The 24,745-nt window shown below is 41.5% G+C and overlaps 1 protein-coding gene across 1 annotated transcript in view; it reads left to right on the top strand.

Annotated features, from left to right (window-relative positions):
• The first annotated feature begins 24,536 nt into the window (after window positions 1–24,536).
• Window positions 24,537–24,745, top strand: part of DYRK2 (dual-specificity tyrosine-(Y)-phosphorylation regulated kinase 2) — a 16,866-nt gene continuing 16,657 nt past the window's right edge. Inside the window, exon 1 of the mRNA XM_011976584.1 lies at window positions 24,537–24,613. The gene's annotated coding sequence lies outside the window, so the exon portion shown is untranslated. The remainder of the gene's footprint in view (window positions 24,614–24,745) is intronic.

Raw genomic sequence — 24,745 nt, forward strand, 5'->3', positions numbered from 1 at the left:
CTGCATGATATGCAGGTACCATTCAAAAATGGATAGCTGGAACATCTCTAAAGGACAGTGGTAAAGGGAAATCCTCCCAGTGGGCGCCACTTGGAGAAATGCACCAGGTTGTGCCCTTTGCTTGGAAGAAGTGGCCAAGTATGCAATTATGTACCAATTCATGGACTGTAGCCAATGATTTGACTGGATGGTCAGGGACTTGAAAGGAACATGACAGGAAAATTGTGACAAAGAAATCTAGGGAAGAGGTATATGAATAGACCTCTCTGAAGGCAGAGGGAGATATTCGTGTCCCATGGAAATGCCCACAAAAAGGTGACCTCAGCAGAGGAGGACTTTAAGAACCAAGTCGATAGGGTTCTATTGGCACCTGTTAGTCTATTTCTCCAGCCACCCCTGTCATCACCCAGTGACCTCATGAACAAAATAACCATGGTGGCAGGAATGGAGGTTATATGTGGGCTCAGCAACATAGATGTCCACTTACCAAGGCCAACCTGGCAAGGCACCACTGAGTGCCGAATCTGCTAACAGCAGAGACCGACACTGAGCCCCTGACATAGCTTCATTCCCCAGAGTCAGCCAGCCACCTGGTGGTAGGTTGATTACACTGGACCACTTCCATCATGGAAGGCGTAGCATTTTGTCCTTACTGGTATAAACACTTTGGATATGGATTTGCCTTTGCCGCGTGTAAAGCTTCTGACAAAGATACCACCTGTGGACTTACAGAATGCCTTATCCACTATTATGTTATTTCAAACAGCATTGCTTCTGATCAAGAAATTACCCTCACAGCAAAAGAAGTGCAGCAATGGGCCCATGCTCATGAAATTCCCTGGTCTTACCCATCCTGCAGCAGCTATCTTGATAGAATGGTAGAATGGTCTTTCAAAGACTCAGCTAGCATCAACTAGGTGGCAATACTAGCAGGGCTGGGGCAAGGATCTTCAGAATATGATTTGAATCAGCATCCAATATATGCTGCTGTTTTTCTAATAGTCAGGATTCACAGGTCTAGGAATCAAGGGGTGAAAATGGAATTGGCACCACTTACTGTTACCCATAGGGACTAATAAAATTTTTGCTTCCTGTTCCCACGACTTTATGCTCTGCTGACCTAGAGGTCATAGTTCTAGAGAGAGGAATGCTTCTACTAGGAGACATAACAATGATTTCATTGAAGTGGAAGTTAAGACCCACCCAGTCTCTTTGGTCTCCTCATTCCTCTGAATCAACAGACCAAGGAGGGAGTTACAGTGCTAGCTAAGGTAACTGATACTAAATACCAAGAGGAAAGCGGACTACTGTTCCACAATGGACATAAGGAAGAGTACGTCTGGAATACAGGCTATGCCTTAAGGCACCTTTTATTATTGCCATGCCCTTTGATTAAGGTCAGTGGGAAACTAACAATCCAATGAAGGCAGGACTATGAATGGCCCAGACTCTTCAGGAATAAAGATCTGAGTCACCCCTACGAATAAAGAACCATAATCAGCTGAGGTGCTTGTTAAAGGCAAAGGGAACACAGAATGGGTAGTAGAACAAGGCAGTTATCAATACCAGCTATGACCATGTGACCAGTTACGAAAATGAAGACTTTAATTGTCATAAGTATTTTGTCCTTATTTTGTTACAAACATATTTGTTTTCTTTCCTCTTTTGTTCCTCTCTTATCCACTTATCATGTAGTATAAGATGTATTAATTTTACATGAGTATTTTAGTATTATTAATTTTACACCATAGTATTTAAGTCACAGGATATCAGGGAAGAGTAAATATATCAGTTAAAGACTTTACCTCCTATTTTAAGAAAGGAATTTGTACATTTTTGTTGCATGTTGGATAGTTGTACCAGATTAAATGAAATTATGACCTTGTTGTCTTTATTTGGAGATCAAGTATGGTTTAAAGAGATGTTTATAAGTAACAGGTTGACAAGGGATGGACTTGTGATGGTTAATTTATGTGTCAACTTGACGAGCTAAGGGATGCATGCAGTGGGTAAAACATTATTTTGGGGTGTGTTTGTGAGGGTGTTTCTGGAAGGGATTAGCATTTGAATCTGTATACTGAGTAAAGAAGATTGCCCTCCCAGTGTGGAATCATCTAATCAGTTGAGGGCTCAAAGAGAACAAAAAGGAGGAGGAAGGGCAAATTTGCTCTTTCTACTTGAGCTGGGACATTCATTTTCTCTCAGACATCAGCACCATCAGCACTGCTGGTTCTCAGGCCTTCAGACTTGGATCAGGAATTATACCATCAGCCCCCAGTTTTTGGGCCTCTAAGTTTGAACTGCAACTACACCACTGGCTTTCTGGGCCTCCAGCTTGCAGATGGCAGATCATAAGACTTCTCATCTTCCATAATTCCATGAGCGAATTTCTTATAATAAATCTCCCTATATCTATTTAAATATCCTATTGATTCTGTTTCTTTGGAAAACTCTGACTAATGCAGCATCCAACCAGACTTACTAGGGGGTGGCCAGGAAAGACTGAGAGGCGAGATGATGTCTTGGGGAGAGGGTATGTTGGGGAGAGGGAGAAGGCATTCCAGGTGAAGGAGGTACCATGTGGTAGGATGTGGCTCCTGCTTACCCTAAAATCTGTGTTAAGGAATTTAGCCTTTATTTTTAGAGCAGTAGGGACCATATAACTATTTAAATAGAGGTGTGGCATACTAGATTTACAACCTAGAAAGAGCACTATGTGCCCTGATTCTCAAGGTGTGTATTCAATTTAACAAGCACGAAATGAGCCCTTATTACAAGCAAAGCATCCCTCCTTTGTGCTTTGGGGAAAATTAAAACATAAAAATTTTTCATAGACATACCTATAAAAAATTAAAACTATATTGGTAACTACATTTTAAGCATATGAATACAATATATTTAAAGAATCTTGTTTTTTTCCCAAAGTTAATTGCAATATGTTTATATTGGACACCAAGGGAAAAAAATATTTTAAAAGCTTACTGAGAATGAAAAGGAACACATTTGCAACTTATAAGGTTGGGAGACTTGGTGGTTGCTTCATAAATGTGCAGCAGAAGCAAGTTCATATGTATTCTGAAAGCATGTTTGACGCATGTGACTAGAATTTATGAAGAGGCAAAGCTATGTTCTTTATGAGCTCTAGGCCTTTCCTGCCTGGGAAGGACAGCCACCCTCTTGTGGGGGTCATATGTTGTCATCACTGTGGTGCAGGTGTGAGGAGCAGCCCCATGCTCCACTGTTCCATGTGCCCCCTGATGTCATTAGAGTCTTTGTACTGGCTTCAGCAAAACAATCTGCGGGACAGACTAGCCTGCTCTGCCCTTATACCCTTTTTCTGATGTTGCTCAATATCTAGTCACTTTTGGGATTTCCTATCAGAGTTGAGAACTGTGGGAACAGGAAAGGCATTTTCGTAAGAGTTTATTATACTACTTGGGTTCAGATTTTTACATTCTTGATTGGTTCACTCTGTTCAAAGGTCAAATTCATAATATGCTTTGACTCTGCAAGAGATAGATTTTCTTTATCTTGTATCTCCTGTAGAATGTTCTTACTACCTATGAATAAAACTGTACAAATACCACAATTATTTGAGTTCTGTTTTTGTATTATTCTCTCTTTTTTTTATTGCAATTATTAAGAACATGAACTCTAGCTGGGTCCAAACCAGGCACTGAAACTAAGTCTGTAATCTTAGGTGAATGTTTAAACCTCTTTTTGCCTTAGTTTTTTTCTTGTATTAATGGAGAAAACAATTCTCCACTTTCATAGCATTGTAGTGAGCTATGATACGTAAAGCCCTTAGAATACTGCCTGTATGATACTATCCAACATTGCATTTTGTAAACTGTGTACTTTGTAAAGCGCTTTGAAGGAAAGTCAGAATGGAAAAAATTCCCTGAAATGGGGAAATGCCAACTCCAGAATTAATACTAGACAATCGATCGCATTGCATTTTAACACAACTTTGATGGCACATACAATGAACAGTGACTATACCCACATCTAAATTAGTGCTAAGAAATCAACAGCTAATTGAAACATTAATGTGGCCAGTATATTATCCATGTTGCTTTGTTTTATAATTGTTTCTACTAAAGTAGCAGACTTATATTGTGAGGTTTTTTTTTCCTTTGGTCTTTTTTTTAAAGGTTCAGAGGGAACATGCTGCATTTAAGTAATATAGGCCTAAGAGTTGTAACATCTAAACCCATGGTAAGATGTGAAAACAAATGTAGCCATCAGTGATGCCACTGAATTAATCAAGTAGTTGGTGCCAAAGTAATTGTGGTTTTCGCCATCACTTAAAGGGCAAAAACCATTGGTTGCCCTTTAATAAAAAAAAAAAGGTTGCTTTTGCACCAACCTAATAGAGCTCGGACCCAGAAACATGCCCAACAGCCACAAGGGCCTAAATGTACCTCTCCAAAGGGCCTTATTTAAGATGCATTGGAATCCTAGATCAATTGGCAAGAGTAAGCACAGTCACCATCATATTAAAGTGAATCCTCTACCCCTTAGCGGGGCAGTATTTGAAATAGTGAATTTTCCTTCGTTCATATGTGGAGGTTTCACATGTTTGGAATTCAACAACAGGGCTTAACTTCGATAAACCAGGGATCATGGGTCATGTTCAGAGAATGTAGGAAATAAATCTTTCTGTGTTGACTCTATCCTTCTGAAGATCATATAAATATGCTCATGATTGGAAGCACGCATTCTTCTTTATAGATTTCAATTCTGAAAATAGAAAAGTTTACATTTATGGCATTTCTACTTAATTTATTCATCAAATATTTATCAAGGAACTCTTATGTACTAGGCACTGTTCTGGGTACTGAAAAGCAGCAGTTAAAAAAAAAAAAAAAGTGACAAAAGTCCCCACCCTCAGAAAGCATACATTCTAATGTAGGGAGCCAAGAGAAAACAAGCAAGTACAAGTAACATGTCATATGGTGGTAAGTATGAAGAAGAAAATAAAGCTAGGGTCTGAGAGGCAGCATTGCAATTTTAAACAGAATGCAGCTTTAAATAGAGTGCACCTTTAAACAGACCTGGCCAAGATGGCAATGTTTAGGCTGGGATGGCTATAATCCCAGCACTCTGGAAGGCTGAGGTGGGAGGTCACCTTGAGGTGGTTAGAGGCTTCATCAGCTATGATCACGCCACTGCACTGCAGCCTGGGACACAGAGCAAGATCATATCAAATAAATAAATAAATAAATAAATAAAACAAAGAAGGCAACATTTAGCAAAGACTTGAAGGCAAGGAGGACATTCTTGGGGAAGATTATTCCAGGCAAAGGAACCAACAGGAGCAACAGGTAAGGCATGTGTGGTGGGGCATGTGCGGTGTGTCTGAGCAACAGCAACAAGGCCGGTGTGGCTGAAGCAAAGTGAGCAAGACAGGGTAAACAAGGCAAACCATCAGAGAGACAAAAAAGGAGCACATAGGCTGGGCATGGTGGCTCACGCCTGTAATCCCAGCACTTTGGGAGGCCGAGGCGGGAGGATCAGGAGGTCAGGAAATCGAGACCATCTTGGCTAACACGATGAAACCCCGTCTCTACTAAAAACACACACACAAAAAAACAAAAAAAAACAAATTAGCCAGGCGTGGTGGCAGGCGCCTGTAGTCCCAGCTACTGGGGAGGCTGAGGTAGGAGGATGGTGTGAACCTGGGAGGCGGAGCTTGCATTAAGCCGAGATCGCGCCACTGCACTCCAGCCTGGGCGACAGAGCGAGACTCCGTCTGAAAAAAAAAAAAAAGAAAGGAGTACATAAATTATGCAGAAGCTTCCAGCTACTCCAGAGACTTTGGCTTTTGCTCTGTCTAATGGGAAACTGTCAGGGAGTTTTGAGAAGAGAAGTGCCATTATCTTACATTGTAAAGAGATCGGTATGCCTACTGTTAAGAGGCTACTTCTGTAATCCAGAGGAGAGCTAATGGTGCCTTTCAGCATGGTGATATTTGTGGCAGTAGTGAGAAGTAGGTGGATCCTGGATATTTTTTAGTGTAACATCAACAGGATTTGCAGATGGATGTGATGTGATGTGTAAGAGCAAGAGAAGAATCAAGAATGACACCCACGTGTTTGGCTTAAGTAATGGAAAGTCTAGACTTGCCGTTTGCTGACATAAGAAACACGTACTGGGAAAAACAGAGGTGGAGAGGAAGAAATCACACGTTCAATACTGGCTACCTTAAGTTCGATATCCTTATTGATCAGGTATCTAAACAGCAATGTTGAATAATGTCTTAGTTCACTTTGTGTTCATATAAATAACTACCTGAGGCTAAATAACTTATAAAGAAAAGAGGTTTATTTGGCTGACAGTTCTGCAGACTGTACAAGAAGCATGGCACCAGCATCTGCTTCTGGTGAGGACCTCAGGAAGCTTCCAGTCGTGGCAGAAGGGGAAGGGGAGCTGGCATCACATGGCAAGAGGAGGGAAGCAAGAGAGAGAGAGAGGGGCAGGTGCAAGGCTCTTTTTTAACAATCAGATCTCCCAGGAACCAACAGAGGGAGAACTAACTCATTAAGGAAAGACAGATGTTCATGAAGGATCCTGAATGTCCCAAATACCTGCCTCCAGGCCCCACGTCCAACACTGGGGACCAAATTATAACATAACATTTAGAGGGTACAAATATTTAAAGCATATCAAAGAAGGAGTTTGCTTTAAGCGTCATCTTTGTTCTGAATATATTACTTATAACTGAGTGTTTCTGTAGTAGTGAGACATTTGAATTGTTTCTTGCTACAAACCATGTTTATGAACTTCTGCAAGAAGTTCAGAACCTCAACACTGCTTTCAGGAAAAGCAAACTAGTAACAGTAAGATATCAGTTGTGTGCTTCTGATGTAGAAAAAGAGTCCCAAAATAGAGCTAACGCTGTCTACAAAAGCTGCAAGAGGTTACCAAAGGGTAAAACCAAAGATTTTACTGCAGTGAGCTATTATGCAGGCAGTGGTTTTAGGGTGTTCACACTCTTTGGTGCTAAGTGTAAATTGGTTTGATTTTCAAGCGCAAGAGAAAACAATGTTTCTTGTGCTAGGTATGTATTTATGCACAAAACTAGTTTGAAAGGCCTCAGCATGAATGCCCAAATTACAATTGACCTCTGTTAGTCTCCGCAGTAGCACCAAGAAATGCAGCCTAAGAAATGAGAAGAAAGAAATGTCAGGATACATTTGTAGCAACAGAGAAATGGTCATGAGAAAATTTCAGGAAATACAAAACTCATAGTAAAATGAAAAATCTAAATGCCTGCTGGAGAAAGGTAGGTAATGCCAATGGGTAAAGCCAGCCTAGCACACACACAATAACAGGAAGTGGTGGGGACTGCGGTGACCTGCAGGGCACGGGTGGGGAGTAGGGAGGGCTGAAGCTACAAAAGGTGGGGGATGTTCTCCGTTGCCAAGCAGGACTAGGAGGAAGCATAGTGCAGACAGATTTTGCCTTATTTCCAGAAAAGCTAGAAATCTGGATATTTACATGAAATCTCCTGATTTTTAAATGTTGGCATTTAGTTCACATTTTCAAAAAACACTGTGGAAGCCAAACAAAACATATCTGCAGGCTGCTTTTGATCTGTAATTTCTAACTTTGCAACTTCTAACTTTGCCATTTACATACAAACAGTTTTAATTATTGACTAAACTGAGCCATTAAATCCCTACATAGTTATGACAATGATTTCCCTTACACAGAAGAAACAGAAGAAACCATTTTTTTAATGACCTGAAGCTTCTGTTGCAATATGAAATCATGTTATTCAAATACTAGAAGAGTAAAAACAAAATAATAGAATAAAAATAATTCCTTTCCTTTTCAGAATTTTTAAAAATGAAAGTTATCAACTTTTATTACTATTTTTGCATAAATCTTCTCAAAGTCAAGTCAGCATTAAACTAAATACGATGTGGAATAAGGTAGAGTGACGCTCTGTTGCTTCTAAAATAGGTTGACATTTTGTAAGATTCTCCTGGAATATTTCTCTGAAGGATGTTGGGTTTCAGAAATCATATAAGCTGATGGAAAACAACTGGTTCTAACTGAAATGAACAAGTGGAAGGAGAGATTTTCATTATGACTAAGGCTATTTCATAGTCTTTCCCAGTAATTCATTTTCTCCATCATTCTATCTGGAAATCTTCATTGAAAAGCAAGAATACCAGACAATTGGATAGATTTGAAGGAATGCTTAAACTCGATTTATTCTCATAGCCTGAGCAGACCTCTGGACCATGCTTCAGGCACTGATTTGAGAGGAATCTGAGAAACATTCTATCTTCCAGGGAAATTTCCTAAAAATCTTCTGCCCTGTGGTGGCTTTATTTCCACCTACACCTATAGATTTGGAGGAGAGAGGGTCTTTATTTTTCACCTCTAAATTAATTGAGAGAATAGACATTCCTGGGGAGGGGGGGTAATATCTTAAAACCCTTACCAGCTAACGGTTATGACGGGAAAATGACTTTTTGCTCCCCCAGCAGGAGCAGGGAGCCAACAGGGCAAGATGATAAAGTAATGGCAGAAGCTCCAGAAGTCTGGAAACAGTATGAACTGGAAGTGTCAGGCTGCCACTCAATTCTGTCTAGAGCAAGAGTTCAGACAGCCTTCAAATCACTTTGGATAAACACAGGAGGCAGCCAGGGAAACAAAGCACTATGGAGTTCAGTGTTCATTGACTGGATGGGCTGATGGGCTCGTTGAGGAGAGGGAGTTCATTTTAAACATCTTTTGTGCTTCTTTGCAATGCCCGGTGCAGGGTTAGACATACATCTTAGATACAATAAATACAAGTTTAAATGAGTGCAACATCTTCAGATGGATTTGTGACTCTAGTGTCAGACTATTGTATATATTATCATTTGACATTTCAAAATCATTTATATTCTGTCATATTAAAAGGCTCACACATGCATGTATTGTTGAAGTTATTAAACAGATCTCTACATGGTTTCTTACCTAATTCAGGTACATTAAGTCTGCAGGTTAAATGCCAAGAAGGAGACTTTCAATATAACTAAAATATGCTCCTTAGAAGCAATCAAATAGTTTTAAGCATTTTAATGAAGATACTTATAAAATTACTGCACTCTTTCTTGCTTTACAAATTAGAGTTAAGTATAAAGAGCAAAATTGAACTATTTCTTAATCACTGCAAAAGATCATTCATCACATCTGTTGTGTTCACACTTTAGGATTGTTGTTGGTCTACAGCATCTTACTTCAATGCTCTATGGCTTCAAGCAGCTATGCTTTTTAGATCCTTTGCTTGCGTTTGACAATTTTTCTGTCTCTTTCCTCACTGAGAATAGTCAGTGGATATTTTACTATCACCCTCCCACCTTTCTTAATTTGCTAATTCTAATATGCAATGGCCTGAGAAACCAGATTTCTAAGTTTAATAGGAAGGTGTATCAAAGAATAATAGCTCATACTTGTGCATTTTCTGTGTGCTAGGTTCTGTTCTGTGAATTTTAAATAGGTAATCTGATTTAATCCTCATATGAACCCTACGATGAAAGTACTATTTTTACAGATGAGAGAACTGAGACACAGAGAGCTTCAGAAACTTGCCAAGGTCATATAATTAGTAAGTAGGGGAAACACAATTTGTATTCAGGCCATCTGACCACTGTACCATGTTATGGATTGTTTTTGAGTAAAAGAATGGATGATTCTTTCATTAATAAAATTTGTGGATCGCAATGCGTGGATTTCGTGACACCAATTGCATTTGTCTACAAGTCTTTAAACAGTCCCTTCTGTTCTTCAGCTGTGTTCTAGATCATTGATGCTAACATTTGGATGACCTCTGAAAAAGTCAGAATTACGGTATTTTAAATGTAGGGAAGGCATTTATATTTTCTGGCTTAGTCTTTTCTCAAGATCAGTTTTAAAAAGTGAGTAGGGTTCTTGTTTGGTCTCATCAGTGATAAATCAAAATTTCCTCAGGTTCTTCAGGGAATTTAAAAAGCCCTCATTGCTTGAAATGAAAATAGAATATGACTTAGAATTTAGAGAGATTAAGGACAATTTTAGTAAACTTCACTCTCGCCACAATTTTATATAAATCCCAAATCATTTCAGGAAACTTTTAACAACTAGGGGAAAAGATGCATGGGGAGGGCTATGGAGGAAAAAGTGAGGTTGGAAAAGCTTGGCTCAAGAGGAAGCTGCTGAATGAAGGTTGGTCATTTACCCGAACTTCAGCAGGACTTACTTTGTGAACTTTGAGGAGATTTGCTGACATAAAGATTAGAAGTGGTAAGCCTGGGGTCAGAAGCTGCTGTTGAAAATGTGGTCTTTCTCCAAAAAAGAAGGAAGTTCTTACACTGCCACGTGCTCTGGGGCAGCTGCCAGCTAGCCATGTGTTTGCTCAGTGATTTCTTTGGCACTTTGCAAGACCTTGCAGGATTTCAGAATATTAGTGTTAGCCCCTGACTTACTCTTCATAAATGGTCTCTTTAGACACCCTTTGCTGCCAGTTAGCTGCATGTGAAACACTTAAAAAAAAAATAAGGGAGGGAATGTCTTTCTCTTTTCTGTTGCTTTACCAGGTTAGAGAACATTATTTCTCTTTGGAGGGTCATCTTATTACTTTTTTGTTGACCGTATTTATATTATTTTGTTGACTTTTCATTTCTCAAAGAGGAAAAACTCATTGACACCACAGTGTAGACACTTTTTTGTTTGTTTCAAAGATCTGAAATGTACAGTAATTTCTCAGTCTTGGATCATCTCTCTCTACCAAGTTAGATTATTTGTCAACATTCCCACATACCAATATGACTGTGCTTGACTGAATTACATCAGGAATGTATAATTCCAGTCAAGTTCTCATATTTGACAGAGCATTTCTTTGCATAAATTCTCTTGGTCTTAACTTTCTTTTTTCCCAAATGCTGTCTTAATAGCTCTGTAGTGAGAGGAAGCAATTCTGTTTAAGAAACAGCACATAAGGGAAGACAAAATAAGGACCAAACCAGGAAACAGCAGCATGGAAACAAGCCTACAGTAAAAAAGGAAGAGATCTCGAATCTGCTTGGATTGGGTGTGCTGATGTCAGGATTTCTATTGAATGGGATTCCCCAGCCTTTGGGAGTGGGAGAGGGGGTGCAGAAGTACTAACAGGGAAGCTGAAGGTGCCACTGGTAGGTCAGATGAAAATGTGTGGGCAGGTAGTGGAAGACAGGGGCCTCCCTATCCTCCATGCCTCCCGACAGCATATGTGCAAAGTTCATATGAGTGGGTAAGTGAGCTCTGGCATCAGATTCCCTAACTCCAAATCCATTCACTGCCAGTTACTAACCAGTCACTTAACCATTCGAAGCCTCTATTTCCTTGTCTCTGAAATCAGGATAATATACCTGCCTTGTTGGGTTGTAGTGAGGAGTCAAGGAGATGGTTCAGGCAAAACACTTCACACACAGCCTGACACATGGCTCAGGAATAAAGCAATCAAGGATTTTTTTTCTTCCTGTAAAGCATATGAAACGTTTGTCAGGTTCTTCACTCATTGTAAATTAGGCAACGAGGAAAGGATAATAGAGCATTGGTATGAGAGGAGAAAGAAGGAAAACAGGTGCCCGAAATGGAACAACCCCAGTGAGAAAGAGAACTTAAATATAGTCATGTGTCACTTAATGATAGAGATACACTCTGAGAAATGCTTCTTTATTCAATTTCATCATTGTATAAGCATCACAGAGTGCACTTACACAAACCTAGGTGGTACAGCCTACTACAACCTAGGCTATATGGTATAGCCTATTGCACTTAGACTACAAACCTGTATACTATGGTACTGTAATGAATACTGTAGGCAGGTGTAATACAATGGTAAATATTTGTGTGTTTAAACACGTCTAAACATACAAAAGCTACAGTAAAAATAAAGTAGAAAAAAATTGTAAAAAGGTACACCTGTTTAGGGCACTTACCATGAATGGAGCTTGCGGAACTGGAAGTTGCTCTGGGGTGAGTCAGTGAGTGAGTGGTGAGTGAATGTGAAGGCCTAGGACATTACTGTACACCACTGCAGACTTTATAAACATTGTACACTGACGCTATGCTCAATTTATTTAAAAAGTTTTCTTTCTTCAACAATAAATTAACCTCAGCCTACTGTAACATTTTTACTTTATAAACTTTTAAGTTTTAGAAATGTTTTGACTCTTGTAATAACACATAGCTGTGGTGGGTGCCTATAGGTCTTGCTACTCTGGATGCTAAGAAAGGAGGACCCATTGAGCTTAGGAGTTTGAGACCAACCTGGGCAACATAGTGAGACCCCCATCTCGAGAAACAACAACAACAAACTTGGAAACACACTGTACAGCAGTACAAAATTATTTTCTTCTTGTATGTTCTTATTCTATAGGCTTTTTTCTTTTCTTTTCTTTTCTTTTTTTTTTTTTTGAGACAGAGCCTTGCTCTGTCACCCAGGCTGGAGTGCAGTGGCGTGATCTCGGTTCACTGCAACCTCCGCCTCCTGGGTTCAAGCAATTCTCATGCCTCAGCCTCCCTAGTAGCTGGGATAGGCAAGTGCCACCATGCCTGGCTAATGTTTATATTTTCAGTAGAGATGGGGTTTCACCATGTTGGCCAGGCTGGTCTTTGAACTCCTGACCTCAGGTGATCCACCCACCTTGGCCTCCCAATGTGCTGGGATTACAGGCATGAGCTACCACTCCCGGCCTTTAATTTTCTTATTTAAAATTTTTTTAAATTAAAAACTAAGACACAAGGACAGATTAGCCTAGGCTTACAAAGTCAGGATCATCCATATCACTGTCTTCCACCTCCATGTCTTGTCCCACTGGAAGGTCTTCAGGGGCAATAACACACGTACGTGAAGCTGTCATCTCCTAGGATAGCAATGCATTCTTCTGAAATACCTCCTGAAGGAACTGCCTGTACTGTTTTAAAGTTGATTTTTAAAATAAGTAGTAAGAGTACACTCGAAGAATAAAAGTTTAGCATGGTAGCTACATAAACCAGCAACATAGTTGTTTATTATCATTATCAAATATTATATACTGTACATAATTGTACTGCTATACTTTTATAGGACTGGCAGCACAGTAGGTTTGTTTACAGCAACAGCATCTTAAACACATGAATAATATGTTGTGTAACGACTTTCCAATGGCTACATCACTTAGGCAATAGGAATTTTTCAGTTCTATTAGAATTTATGAGAGTATCATCATATATGTTGTCCGTTGTTGACCAAATTGTTGATACACAGAACAAGACTGTAGCTCCAAATGAAAAGAGTTAACAATGTGCACTATAAGAAAATAATTTGATTCTAATATTCTAGTCATATTTTTTTCTGTTTTGCCTAAAGCTTTCAATCTCATGCTTGGCCTCATCTTATACATTTCATCCGGTCCCTCCTCTTCCTTGTAAAAATGTCTATGGAGTTTCTCCTATCTCCTCCTTTCTCATTCTTGCTGTCTCTCCACATTCATTTTCTTGTACTTATATGTACTTTTAAGTTCAGGGGTACATGTGCAGTCTTGTTATGTAGGTAAACTCGTGTCACAGGGGTTTGTTTACAGATTTTTTTAGTCACCCAGGTATTAAGCCTAGTGCCCATTAGTTATTTTTCCTGCTCCTCTCCCTCCTCCTACCCCTCACCCTCTGGTAAGCCCCAGTGTCTGTCATTACCCTCCATGTATCCATGTGTTTTCATCATTTAACTCCCAATTATAAGGGAGAACGTGCAGTATTTGGTTTGCTGTTCTTGCATTAATTTGCTAAGGATAATGGCCTCCAACTCCATTCATGTTCCTGCAAAGGACATGATCTCATTCTTTTTTATAGTTGCATAGTCTTCAACAGTGTACATGTATCATGTTTTCTTTATCCAGCCTGCCATTGCTGGGGATTTGGCTGATTCCACATCTTTGCTATTGTGAATAGTGCTGCAACGAACATACATATGCATGTGTCTTTATGATAGTATGATTTCTATTCCTTTGGATATATACCTAGTAATGGGGTTGCTGAGTCAAATCCCACACCTATTTTCTTGCTTTCCAGCCTTTCTAGTACTTCCACTATGATTTATTTATCTTTTGCTGCTCTTTAAAAGCATTGATCTCTCTATTTCTTTGTCCCTGGAAGGGACTTATTTTGTCCCTGGAAGGGACTTATTTTGTCCCTTCCAGGTCACAAGAAAGCTGTTTTTCTTCTTTTTTCAATAAGCAAACCTCTTTTTCCTGCCCAATTAACAAAACCCCTTGTAATCTCTTTTTTCATATCTGTTATTATCTGCCTACCAATAGTTTATTATTTCTTGGCTAGTTTGTATTATTCGTGCCAGTTTGGAAATGCTGATCAATGGCCAGTCACCTGCAAACATGCTAAATACAAGTATTTTCTTACAGGTCTTTAGAGTTTCTGTATTTCAAAACTTTCATTAGAGAACAGTGCTGTGTGAACAATGGATATGTCCAATATCACTTATGAGAGATAAATAACAAGCACAATGCATTGTCTAAAATGATACTTAAAGCAGCTCTTCTTCAATCAAAGAAATTTTAGAATGTAAAAATGTTAAACATTTTCCAGGACTATTTAAGAACAATTGCTTAAATTATTCAATCACCAAAAATGATTTATCTTGCCTTCGCTTAGCAAATTAAAGACGAACGTGGGTTTGGGCCTTAGATTGCCCACTGACTGTTTATACTATTGAAACGAGCCAGCACATTGCCACCCCAGATTTTAACTTAAGTAAGAGTGCAAATGTGCATAAACGTATGATTTAATTAAAAGCAATTTTCCAAGGCCCTTGGGTGGCCTAGATTCCTCTGTGGAATGGCAATATGGGTAGACAGGATCTATTTCTACTGCCATGGGCTTCTCTTTTTCATTCACTTGAAGCAGAGGGGTGGATTTGTTACAATAAGATAAAGAAAAAATAATTAACTTACGTTTAGACTTTTTGTGACTCTGATAAAGTTTATTCTGAAATACCAGACTCAAATCACTCTTGCGGCGACAGTAAGATTTTCCCCCGCAGTCGTAATGCATCAAAACTTGCCCATTATATGGCACGTGCTTTTGGGAGTACCTACCCCTCATCTCTAAAATGGAAGAAATTTGGTAATAATTGTGTTTGGGGGAAAAAAAGGAGAAATTTGTTAGTAGTCAATAAATTTGGATTTTAAACCTAATGCCTTCTCTACCCCTGCTAATGTCTCTGGGCATGTCTCTTAGATATTTTTATTTCACTGTTTCCATCTATGAAGTAAGCTTGTCCTGGGTAACAGGCTAGTGGGGAGAGCCAGAGAGTGGCCTGACCATATCAACATGAGGGGCTTCCATGAACAGCTCATTTAGTGACACGAAATGTTACTGATGGTAATAACAAGATTAATGTGGTCATGGTGGTGATCTAGTCAAATCTTTACCTAATGCTGAAAGCAACAACTGCATAGACTGTGGCGCCAAACTACTTGCCTTGGCACTTGATTTGCTGTGTGACCTTGGGCAAGTTAGTTAACCTCTCTGTGCTTCAGTTTCCTAATCTCTAAAATAGGACTAAAAGACCTACCACACAAGATGATTGTGAGAACTTTATTTGTCCACATGGATAAAGCTCTTAGAACACTAACTGACGTCATAAATGCATTCTATAAGTATTGGCTATTATTTTGAGGGTGCTCAGGCAGCCAAGATGGAAGGATACTATTACTTACCGAAAGGGTCCCTTAGCCTGAGACTCTTCTGCATTCTTTCCATCCAACCCAGGTCTAGGAAGCCCCAGAGATAATTTAGGGTCATAGGGTTTCCCTGGTGAGCAGGGCTATCCTGAACCAGACACTTCTAAACTTTCCCTATAACAGACCTACATCTGAAGGGAGAATGAAAGTCTGCATCCCTGGACTTGGCCCGTGGAGTCTTGGAGTTACAGGAGCCAAATAAGCAGGGTTGCCTCATCTCCCCAAGGTGTATGGGACCCCAGTGCCCAGGACTGCCAGTAAACCAGGGCAATGGGTCATTCTGGATCCTGTCGGTGTACTTGAGTGTCTCTCTCCTTCATCTCTTTACAATATCTCTTTAAAAGGAAGATAACAAAGGAAAGAGAGGTCTTTAGATTTTTGCATTTTCTTTTAATGACATGCATGCTTTAGCTTAAATTTAAACATTGGCATCCAACATCAGCAAGCAGCCAATGCATCAATTCTCTCCATAGATGAGACATCAGTTATTAAAGTGGGCTCCAGAACACACTATTTACTCCTCATTTATAATACCTCATTTTCTTCCTGAGTGATTGATAAATTCTGTCTACACACCACTGGGAAAGGACGTGAGGAGGGAATCTTTCTGGATTCCAGATTTCCCTGACCCATTATCTCTTAATTATATCTCACTTTAGCTGATCATTTTAATAAGCTTTATTACAAAATGCCTTGATGAGCAGGTTTAAGAATTGTGTATGCTTCTCAAACCCAAAGGTAGCGAGAAAACCATCTGGCCCTTTTGGCCTTTCTCTACTTCAAAACGAAGTCTCCTCTCTTGGGCTCTAGGGGAAGCATCTAAATAAATAGTATCTGCCTCTGCCTTGCTCTGGGACCACCCTCAGGTGCTCCTAAAAATGATCTCCAAACTGGTCTCTTCACTCCAACTTCTCTAACACTGTGCAGCCAAAATGACGCATCTTCCCTACTTAGCACTTTCCTCAGGCCAACTCACTGCTCAGAAATCTCCAGTGGCCTCTTGTGTCCATCCACCTCACGTGTGAACCTCTCTCTGGCTTTTCCTTGTAGTCCTTGTAGGCAAGCGATTCTCATCCTGGGTTCACCTCACTGTGCTCCTCGACATCTTATTTTCCAGTCCTCAGTTCCTATTCCCTATGTAAGGACCACCCGACCTTCTGCAGTGCTTATTCCCACGACTCTGCCTTCATTTCTGTTGTTCTCTTAGTGTGGAGTGACTTTCTTATGCTTAAGAGAAGCCTGCTCATTTTCTGAGGCCCAGATCACTTCCACCTTCTCCAGGAATTCTTCTCCGACTCTTCCAACAAACCCAGATTCTGCTAGCCTTCAGGAGATCCCATTATCTACATTACATGGTACTTAGATACATGTTGTCCTCAGTACCAGCCAAGATCTGGCAGAACAAACAGGACACAATCAGAATTTAATTTAAAGACCCAGTACTAAAGTATGGGTAGGGTAAAGGGAAATTGACAAGAGAAAATGAAGTACCCTGGAGCTAGCAGCAGCAGGAAATCCTTACTACCTCTAGGCTTGAAGGGGCAACGGACTGGATGGTTTTCAAAAGGCCAAGGGAATGGCTACAGCTGGAGGAGAGGGCCTCCTGATAGGAACTCAGGTTTTCTGTCAAGGGGCATAGCCAATCTTTGGCAAACCATCATAGAGGGAACCAGGGAGATAAATAGCCTGTCCTCACTGGCTTTTGTCTCCCACCAGTCAAATCCTACTGGAAGTCAGTGGGCAAGGGAGCTCAGTGACACTGTTTAAAAAGCCTCCTGTGGCACAGAGCAGGGTGGAAAAGAGTAGAGAGTGAATCTGATGAGCAAAAGGAAAATATGCAGTACATGCTATTTACTGCGCTGTTGAAATGTTTCCTGAGGTATGGCTTTCCTCCTGAGCTGGACTGAAAGCTCCTTGAGAATACAGACCATGGTCTGCATTTGGTTTTTATCTTCCACTGTGCTTAGTTCAATGTGACTTCAAAAGGGTGTAAAAATACATAGACATCGAAGATCTTTTTTAAGAGTCAGTTGTAATCTCTCACCTTGGGTTTGCTATCTCTCTCTCTCTCTCTTTTTGTTTTTGAGACAGTCTCGCTCTTGTCACCCAGGCTGGAGTGCAATGGCGTGATCTTGGCTCACTGCAACTTCCGCCTCCCGGGTTCAAGCGATTCTCCGCCTCAGCCTCCTGAGTAGCTGGGATTACAGGCACCCGCCATCACACCCAGCTAATTTTTGCATTTTTAGTAGAGATGGGATTTCACCATGTTGACCAGGCAGGTCTTGAACTCCTAACCTCAGGTGATCTGCTTGCCTCAGCCTCCCAAAAGTGCTGGGATTACAGGCATGTGGGTTTGCTATCTCTCTTTCTTTCTGCTTTTTTTTTTTTTTTTTTTTTTTTGCGACAGTGTCTCACTCTGTCTCCCAGGCTGGAGTTCAATGGAACAATAATGGTTCACTGCTGCCTTGAACCCCGGGGCTCAAGTGATCCTCCTACCTCAGCCTTCCAAGTAGCTAGGACTACAGGCACATGTCACCACACTTGCCTAATTTTTGTTTGTTGTTTGTTTTGTAGAGACAGAGTCTCCCTATGTTTTCCAGGCTGATCTCGAACTCCTGGGCTCAAGCGATTCTCCCGCCCCAGCCTCCCAAAGTGCTGGGATTACAGGTGGAAGACACTACACCTGGTCTGATGTCTCTTCAAATATTTAAACCTCAATTTCCCAAATCACTCAAAATAAAATCCAAATTTGTTCATGTGACCTGGTACCTGGCTATGTCTCTGGCCTCATCTCTATGACTTTCCCTCTTGCTGACTTCACTGCTCCAACCACTTGCCCTCTTTGCCATGCCCCAAACATGTGACCACCTCAGGGCCTTTGCATCTGCTGGTTTTTTGCATCTCCTGGGCCCTCTGCGCAGAGATTCCCATAAGCTTCTCACTTCTTTCAAATCTGCTGAGATGTCTCCTCATCAGAAAGGTCTTCACAGTAAATAAGTCTAAGTAAAATAGTGCCCTCTCCGGCATCTCTCTATCTTCCTACATCCGTTCATCTTCACCTAGTACTTATCCCTACCTGATGTGTGATATAGTCACTGTTTGTTCATTGTTATTCTCCTTGCGCTAGAATAGAAGATCCTCGGAGCAAGGACTTGATCAGCTTTGTTCTAAATACCTAGATTAGTGCCTGACATGTAACATAATAGGAGCTTGATAATCAATACATATAGAACGAATGCATTAAGCCATCAGTCAAGTTGGGTCCATTTTCACTGTGTATGAGCAGAGTTAACAGTTTGAATGTTGTAGGTGATTGCTCTTAGCACATCCTTAGCTAAAATAAGTTCAGTGCCGTTCAGTAAGGTTTTATTGAACCTGTGCTAAGGCAGATCAGGAGCAGTGTCCAGTGTGGCTCTCACAGTGCTCATGGCACATAATTCTCCTCTCACTCACCACTTCTTAGCTAGGGGATGGCATCACTTTTGGTTAGAGTGGCACCAGAGACCCCATGACCTGGAACACCACAGAACTTTTTCCTTTTAATCTTCTCTGGTTTGCGAAACTGTACCATGGCTTCTCTCATAACAGATTTCCTATACAGAAATTTTTAGTTTCTGTTACCCCTTTTACATGTTCATTCCTCACGAGATGCAAGGTCCAGCATGATCCCCAGGATGCAGGAATCAGCCTGTTATTTGCTGGTTGCTCCACGTGCAGCCCCATAGGCTTATCTCCTGGAGGCTGACTCCCCTGGCACCTACTTTATAAGCTGTGTCAACTGCGCAGCCACTTGCCTGAGAAGACTGGTCTGGAAGCCAGCTGCTGGAATCCTACCTAGTGATGGCACTCTTGTCCCCTTGAAGCTCCTGGATACACTGGACACCAGTCCTCTGGCATTTGTCCTGATGGATCAAAGGAGGAGCTTGAGCAGAGGTCTACTTAGCTTTGTCTATGAGCTTTTTATTAAGGCACTCCAATCTTCAGGATATAGCTTTCTCTTTTCCCTGCTTACTGGTTTTAAACATCAACTCTGTCCTTAGGATGCAGAAAAATCAGATGTATTGTTCCCAAGAAATTGCTGAATTAACTCTGCAGCCTTTCCAAATACCTAGATTGCCTTAGGAAGCAAATGTGCCCCCCAACCTAGAATGGAGGAAACTGGCCCTGCAAGTGCCCTAACATATAACCAACCTGCCCAGACACTTCATATCACCAACTTTCCAGTGCTACAGAAATCTCTTCTTGATTTCCACACCAGCAGTGGCCACAGACTCACCCTCCAGAGGCAAACGCAGATACCTTGTGGCCATATGATTATGACAGCCATGCCTCCTACTTCTGAAAAGTTTACATTAGTAGTCTTTAGGCCATAAGGTCTTCATGTTCTTTTCTACGTAGTTCTGGACCTTGGTGATGGGAGACATAGAAGGTACCACCAGCTAGTGGTGTTCTCTTTTTTGTTTGTTTTTTTTCAGATGGACTCTTGCTCTGTCACCCAGGCTGGAGTGCAGTGGCACAATCTCGGCTCACTGCAGCCTCCACCTCCCGGGTCCAAACAATACTCCTGCCTCAGCCTCCCAGTAGCAGGGATTACAGGTGCCTGCCATCACATCCGGCTAATTTTTTTGAATTTTTAGTAGCAACGGGATTTCACTATGTTGTCCAGGCTGGTCTCAAACTCTTGATCTCAAGTGATCCACCCGCCTCGGCCTCCCAAAGTGCTGAGATTACAAGCATGAGCCACTGCACCTGGCCTGGTGTTCTCTTAAAGGGTGTTAGATCCACCTTCACCAAAATGAATCAGTTCCTTAATAATTTATCTAGCTGCTCCAAAAGCCCCTGCACCTTGTTTTCACATATCCATAGCAGATAAAGTTTAGAATATTTCTTTATTTTTATTTTTTTTTTGTGGAGACAGGGTCTTGCTATGTTGTCCAGGCCGGTCTCAAGCTCCTGGTCCTCCCTTCTCAGCCTCTCAAAGCACTGGGATTATAGGTGTGAGCCATCATGCCTGGCCAAGTTTAGGATAATTCTTAACCTGACTTGATCTATCCATAAACCTAACCCTAGGAGGATAGCAGTACCACCCCTCTGCCTGGCACCCCAAGCTTCCTCTATGCTGATTTGCTTACCCTTCCCCCAGGAAACATCATGCTTTCTTACACCTTGATGCCTCTGAACACCGTACTTCTTCCGCCTGGAATGTCCTAACCTGTCTTTTCTGACTTGCAAATTCCCACGTGTCTTTAAAACCTCCACTGAAGCACAGCCCCTGCCAGACACCACTTAAGTAGAGCTCATCTCTCCCTCCTGTGTGCTACCTCTGTGCCTCCTATATGCCTTCTTTACCACTCTTTTCACTTCATTAAATGTCTGGTCTCCCGTACTGGACTGTGAACTTCTGAGTAGCAATGACCAGGGATTACTGAACTGTGTAGCCCCATGTCTTAGTTTGTTAGGGCTACTACACGAAAATACTATAACCCAGTAACTACAACGAACAGAAATTTATTTCTCACAGTTCTGGAGGCTGGAAAGTTCAAGAGCATGGTGCTGGCAGATTTAGTGTCTGGTGAGGACCTGTTTCCTGGTTCATAAATGGTGCCTGCTTTCTGTGTCCTCCCATGGTAGAAAAGGCTACTAACTCTCTGCAGTCACTTTTATAATGGCACCAATCCCAATCATGAGGGCAGAGCCCTCATGATCTAACCACCTCCTAATACCATCACATTGTGGGTTAGGATTTCAAAATATAAATTTGGGGCATACGCAAACATTCAGACCATAACATTCCACCAACAGTGCCAAAAATATGTCAAGTTCTTATTGCTTATTGCTTAATTGAATAAAACAATTAGTTCCCGGCCAGGTGTGGTGGCTCATGCCTGTAATCCTAGCACTTTGGAAGGCCGAGGCAGGCGGATCACTTGAGGTCAGGAGTTCGAGACCAGCCTGGCCAACATGGTGAAACCCCGTCTCTACAAAAAATACAAAAATTAGCTGGGCGCAGTGGTGGATGCCTGTAGTCCTAGCTACTCGGGAGGCTAAGGCAGGAGAACCACCTGAACTGTGAGTCAGAGATTGCAGTGAGCCGAGACTGCGCCACTGCACTCCAGCCTGGGCGACACAGTGAAACTCTGTCTCAAAAAAACAAAAACAAAACAAAAAAAGAATGAGTTCCTAATAGATTGCCAGACTGAAGCGTAGTCTACTGCATTTGATGATTCATCATGTCTCCTAGGCCTAGCACATACTAAATTCTTTGTAAATGTTTCTGGGATAAGGGGATTAAATGAGTAAATGTGTTTTGAAACCAGCAATGTTTACGTTCATTTCCAATTTTCCTTGTGATCAGTACTTTGCCCAGTGAAAAATCAACTTTCTTCCTCAAGGCTATCTTCTGAGTTCTCCTGTTTCTTTCTCTCTACTCCTGCTAGATCCTGCCTACCTCCTTGTTATCTGAATCTGGATTTTATATACATGTGAAACAGATAAGAGTTTTTGCAATGAGTAAAAACCAAAGAGCAGTTTCTTGCTAATTGAATGAAGCTTTTAAGGAGGTTCCTATTTAAAATGAAATCCGCTCTGGTGGAGTTATGAAGATTAACCATGGTAATATTTGTGAAAGTGTTTTATAAAGAGATAAAAATATGTGTAATTATATGAGATAACTGATAATGATGCATTATAATAATAAAATTTGAGGGAAACAACTCCCCAAATTTACCCACTTTACTCTCCCCAAAGCCCCAGGAGTGTGTTTGTACAACTTTTCCATTTAACATTCACTCAGGGAGATGTCCATATTTAATAGAATAAGGAAAATCTAAGCAATGGTTAATAGTCATTTAGAGGTCAGTAAAATTTAATATAATTTTCAAACATGTACCATTTATAACCAAAATAGCCATGGGGTAGGTTAACTGCAGTATTTCCTTATGTTAAGCCACAAAAAAATATATAAAATTGAAATTATATTTGTCATGATATAAAATAACAAACTACAAAAAGTTCCCTAATGTCTTTTATTTTCCTAAAGTTAATGATTGTGTTCCTTTGTCAAAAAAAAAAAAAAAAAAAAGAATCAGCACTCCTTTTCCTCATGTTAAATGAGAAAATTAATATTACTAATTTGGAAATTGTAAACTATGGCTTCCAGTAACTAGCATTTATTTTATTCATGAGAAAACAGTGGCATATTTAGCTTCTACTGAAGTATTGTACGAATAACTTAAGCAAAAAGGGCTGTCGGATTATATTAAAATTGATATTTTTGCTTCTTTTTTTTATTTGAACATCAGTTGTATACTCATTTTAAAAAGGAAAATGGTATAAAATAAGTGTTTTGAAAGGAGAAGAAAAGAGGTGTGAGCTTTCTTGAAAGTGTAAGGAAAGTAGTGTGATGGAAATCAGCGAAATCAGACTGGGAGTCAGAAAACGAGTTCTAGTGTCATCTCTGCTACTGAGTAGCCCTTGCCTTTTACTCGATTCTAAACATTAAATATGCTTCCGCATGTAGATTTAAATGTGATAGTCGCTAGTGACAAGCATAGGGGGATATTTCTTGCTAGGGTCAGTTCAGGTCATGATTCGTCTAAAGGCATATCATTGGATTATTTTACTGTGGTCTACTTTATTAGGAGAAGGCCCCAAAGGGTTTTGTTTTGTTTTGTTTTTTTGGAGGGACGTGATACTAGGCAAAATTCTTTTTGTCACAGTTTCCCTCTCCCAGTGTCCCCAACTTGGAGGCCTCTTTAGGAGTCCCAGAGACTCTGAGAGGTCACACTGTACCTTGAAACACAGTTTTTGGCGTTTGTATAAAGCTGCGGGTGCGCTCTGTGGGAGGTTGCTATGACAATTTGCAAACAGTAGAGGCGATGAAACTCCGCAGGAGGTGACTCCCTTCCGACTGGAGTCTGCACTAGTTCGGGCCTGCACAGTAGGTCCAGCCAGGGGCCAGAGATAATCGGGCGGGGCAGAGCATAATGGACCCCTGACCCCAAGAGAACTTCAGAAACTAGGCACCTCTCGAGAAGGAAGTGCATGGCATAACTCTGCCCCGTCATCCGGAATTTGTCGGGCTTTTCCACCCCACCTGCTCTCACGGCTGAAGTGGCAACACCTGTGACCTTTGGACAGAGGCGCACCGTGTGCCACGCACGACGAGGCGTGGGTGTGAGACGGGAAAGCAAATTTTTTTTTTTTTGGTCTTCAAGGAAAAGAGAGGTTGTAGATGGCGAATAAAAAAGGCAGGGAAATTCTCTAAGTTTCTTGTAAAGGAAGGGGTTTATAAGAGATGCGTCGGGTTGGGGTGAGAGGAATTCGAGGTGTCGCTCCCTCACCGCAGAGCTCAAAGGAAGGTGTGTCTCTCCCAGTGGCCGCGCCAGGAAAAGGCTCGGAGTTGTAAGGAAATAGGAGGTGTCTCTGATGTTTATTTTTGCCTAGCAACCCACAGCCAACTGCTTCCCCAGCTGCCGTCCACACGCGCCTCTCTGCCTCCCCTTGTCCTAGCGACTGGCGAGCGGTCACTTGGTGTCAGTAAACCGGGGAGGGTGTGTGTAGTGGAGGTGGGAGGGCAGCCCCCTCTCTCGCCCCTGCTCAGGGTCAAGGAGCTCAGCGGCGGCCCCTCCCAGGACTTGACTCTCCGAGGTGACCCTCGCACAACTAAGTTATCTACATGAGGAATTGGGGAGAGGGGAGTGGCTAAGTCGCCGCGACTGAGAATGGGGGACCGGGGACGCAGTACTGTCTGTGAGCAGCCATTCAGTTCGAAGAGCTGAAAATGCATTTATGTTTAGGGGTGGGCATGGCAGGGGAGGGGTCTCTGCGGCGCTTTCGGCCGGAGGGCAGCAGCGGTAGGTTGAGCTGTTAGGGCAGCGGAGGGGCTCCGCGGGGGCCGGAGAGGCCGGGGAGGGGAAAAGGTCGCCGGAGTGGAGCCGAGGGGAGCAGTGCAGATGGCCGGAGGGGGCGGAGGAGGGCGAGCGGAG

The sequence above is a fragment of the Mandrillus leucophaeus genome, unplaced genomic scaffold (assembly GCF_000951045.1).
Source record: "Mandrillus leucophaeus isolate KB7577 unplaced genomic scaffold, Mleu.le_1.0 Scaffold169, whole genome shotgun sequence".
NCBI lineage: Eukaryota > Metazoa > Chordata > Mammalia > Primates > Cercopithecidae > Mandrillus > Mandrillus leucophaeus.